We start from the raw sequence: 4,335 nt of genomic DNA, 5'->3' as shown, positions 1-4,335 counted from the left end.
TTATCAATGATTTTTGGCAAAACACATTTCATCCTTTCAGCTAACAACTTAGAAATTATCTTGTACACTCCCCCTATCAAACTAATGGGTCTGAAATTGTGTAAAGATACCGCTCCATCGCACTTGGGAATGAGCTTAAGGTTGGTGCAGTTCAATCTCCAGTCCACTAATCCCGTACTCTCAAATTCTTTTATTACTAGCATTAGGTCATTTTTAATGACATCCCATGAAACTTTAAAAAATTCCATTGTAAAGCCATCCGGTCCCGGGGCTTTATTTGCGCCAAAATGCATAATAATATTCTTTACTTCCTCTTCACAGAAAGGTCTTTCAAGTGCGATTCTGTCAGCTAAAGATATTTGAGGCAGTTCAAGATCATCAAACCTAGGCCTAGTGGTATGCTCTTCTTTAAACAGAGAAGTATAAAATTTTTTTGCTTCAATTGCAATATTTTGTTTGTCATAGCATAATTCATTATCAATTAAAAGACAGTTAATACTGCTATATTTGTATTTAAAGCTAGCTAATTGAAGCAAATACCTGGAGTTTTTTTCCCCATCCTTGGCCCATTTCTCTTTTGGTCTTTCTCCCCATTTCCTCGCAAAATTCAATGACAATGAAGCATGTTTGACTTTGGCCTCTTCTCTTGCGACAACATCTGCATTTTATAACTGAACATCCTCATCCTGAATATCCCAAGGGTCAATAAGTTCTTCCAACTGATCCGTTTGAATCTGCAAATTACCCATTGTTTTATTCTAAGCCTTAATGAAGAATTTTAAAGACTGTAATTTTTTGCAAAAATGTAACTAGTGCTACCAGAAAAAACCAAATTCTGCCACCAAATATTCAAATTAGGAATGAAAGAAGGATGAAGAAGTAAATAGTTATCAATTCTGAAAGGTGCTTTGAACTTCAAACCTGAGTTACAATAAAGAATTATGGGTGAGTGATCCGAAATAGGTCTCTTCAACCTCGATTGAATAAAAGAAGGACAATGTGTTCACTGTTTTGGTAATACCACTTGCGAACTAAGATCTTTTCACGGTAGCATGTAACTGTGTTCAACTTAACTAATGATCCATGAGAATTCCATTTCCTAGTTACAGTTGTTTCAACCAATGTAGTCAATCTCGGTCGATAATCGGTTTCGGTGTTATCTGAGATGCCGATATTGTCGGTATTTCACCGATATTCGCTGATATTTCATCGAAATATCGTATTTCGGCCCTAACTGATATTCATTGAAATCCGATATTAACTATATTGGTTTCACCTTATACCGGTGCTAGACCACGTAACTTTATGCCGGGGCATGCAATTTCTATGGCAATTACTCGCAAATGTAACAAGTACCTTGACAAATGCACCACACATGATTATGGTTTTGGGGTGTTGGCATTTTCTACTTTAGGGGAACTAGGTGATAATATAATTGTTTTTTTAAATAGATCGAGGAATTTTCTTATTAGTTATGATGCCAATCATAAAATAGGGGATTCTCTTTTTCATAGACTAGGATTGTGATTCAAAAAGGTGTTGGAGCACAACTCGTTGCTCGGCTCCTACACATTCCTATGTAATTCTTTGAGTATTTTTAATTATTCGTTATTCTTGTTTTATGATTAAATAATATATAATTGAATTTCTATAATAATAATTTTGTCTTACCAATTTTGATTGTTTCTATAATAATAATAATCTTGTCTTGCTAATTTTGATAGTTTTGACAATGGTAATAATAATGATAATCATTTGCTACCTTTCAGTTCTTTTTAATAATAATAGTCATAATAATTGGTGATCATTTTTGTAATAATAATAATTGAGTTTTGTTTTGAGAGTAGGTTTCACTTGATTGGATAAAGAGGGCTCCCGCGCATCTAACAATTATTTGTTCTTTTTGCATTTTATGAATTCATTATTTTATATCTTGTCTGACGGTCAAAACTCATAAGATCCCAATTGGAAAGTTAAAGGTCGATCTTCGGATTGGACGGGTTAGGTGCCTCACACCTTCTTAGCCCTTATTGAAAAAGTGGGGGGTACAACAACCACACCCAATATTTCGGTTAGCAATCTGTATGGACAAACTCCAATATACTTTCTAGAGAATCAACTAGACAGTGAGACCCAATCTAGATAAAAAGTATATCAAAGAGTTTATATCTCAATCTCTCGATTTGATATATACTCAACCAAATATAAATCTGCGAGTCTTTATCAAATACTAGAGAGATAACTTGGATGGTACCAAATACCAATATCCAAGTGTCAATCAATTTAAATCAATAACCAAAAGGTCGGATATTTTAATTGATTGAACAACGCACAACCTGTGATATTTCAATTATATAACAAAATATAATGCGGAAAAGAAATAACATAGACACCATAATTTTGTTAACGAGGAAACTGCAAATGAAGAAAAACCTCGGGACCTAGTCCAGATTGAACACACACTGTATTAAGCCGCTACAGACACTAGCCTACTCCAAGCTAACTTCAGACTGGACTGTAGTTGAACCCAAATTAATCTTCCACTGATCCAAGGTACAGTTGTACTCCCTACGCCTCTGATCCCAGCAGGATACTGCGCACTTGATTCCCTTAGCTGATCTCACCCACAACTAAGAGTTTCTACGACCCAAAGTCGAAGACTTGATGACAAACAAATCTGTCTCACACAGACAAGTCTATCGAAAGATTAATCTGTCTCTCACAGATAAACCCTAAAAGGTTTTGTTCCATCTTTTGATGGTAATCAAGGTGAACAGGAACCAATTGATAATCCAGTCTTATATTCCTGAAGAACAGCCTAGAGTTATCAATCACCTCACAACAATCTTAATCGTATGGTAGCGGAACAAGATGTTGCGGAATCACAGACGATGAGACGAAGATGTTTGTGATTAGTTTTTATATCTTTCCTATCGGAGATATCAATCTCAAGCCAATCAATATGATTGTACTCGTACGATAGAAGATGCAAGATCAGATCACACAATTACGATAAAGTAGTATCGATCTGGCTTCACAATCCCAATGAAGTTTTTAAGTCGTTAACTTGGTTTTAGAAGAAGAAAACCAAAGGTTAAAGGAGAACCGACTCTAGCACGCAAACTAGTATCACATGTAAGGTGTGGGGACTAGTTTTGCATTGATGCTAGATGTCCCTTATATAGTCTTTCAAATCAGGGTTTGCCATTAAGTACCTTGGTAACAAAGCAATCAATATCCACCGTTAGATTAAAACCTGATTTAGATTCATGCTAATATATCTCAACCGTTAGATTGAAAACTTATATTGTTACACACAATTGAAATGCACGCTTCTAGGTTTTTTAACCGTACTCAAACGTATGCACTTATTGGTTCAATAATAGTTAACCAAAAGGTTAGCCATATGAGCTTTTCATATCAACCATGTTTTTCTTCACCATAACTAGTTCACATGACTCAAATGAACTAGTTAGAGAGTTGTTCAATTGTAAAGAATTCTTATGTAACTACACAAGACACAATTGAAGCAAAGATGATTTGATTCACTCGAATCGGTTCATGAACTTTTATAGCCACGGTTTGAAAACTGCATTCCCTAGTCTTTTTAAGTTTAAGTTCAGAAATCATCTTCAGATATATAACCTTCTTAAGTTCGCAGACTTGGTTCGCGTACTTAAGTTACCGGGCAGAGTTTACAAACTCCAGCAGAAATTCTCGGGATGAGAACTTCGTCGGTTCGCGGACTGGGTTCGTGGACTGAGTTTGCGGACTTATCTTCACGCACTAGTTTTTCAACTCCAGCAGAAATTCTCGGGTTTGAGAACTTCGGCAGTTCGCGGACTGAGTTCGCGGACTTGGCTCACGCCATTCTTCCAGTTCTCTTGATCAACAAAGTTCGCAAACTTTGGTTCAAGGAGTAAGACTTATACAAAAATGTGTTTCCACAATAATGCTTATGTCCACATTGGTTATGTAATCTAAACTCTCATTCCAATCATTGAAACATTCTTCGTCAAAGCAATTTTCAAAGTGATTGAAACATATCATGACTTTCGCCACTAGGTAAAGATAAACTTGGTCGAAGCGAAAAGCTTACCAACACATATTTCGAGATATAGATAAGCGAGGTATACTCGGCTCGAAATACCAACCGTGTATAATCAAAGTCTATATATAGCATACGACTTTTTGTCTCAAGAAGTAGGAGATAGAATAGATAGACTTTTGAGTGATAGATAAGTTCAAGTCTTCACATACATTTTTGTCGAGAAGTTCCACCGGTTCCTTGGAGTAGTTCTTCTTCTTGTATGATGAATCTCCATGAAGTCCTTG

This window comes from Papaver somniferum, chromosome 10 (genome assembly GCF_003573695.1).
Source record: "Papaver somniferum cultivar HN1 chromosome 10, ASM357369v1, whole genome shotgun sequence".
Taxonomy (NCBI): Eukaryota; Viridiplantae; Streptophyta; class Magnoliopsida; order Ranunculales; family Papaveraceae; genus Papaver; species Papaver somniferum.
The sequence above is the reverse complement of the archived record's forward strand: the minus strand, read 5'-3'. Positions refer to the sequence as shown.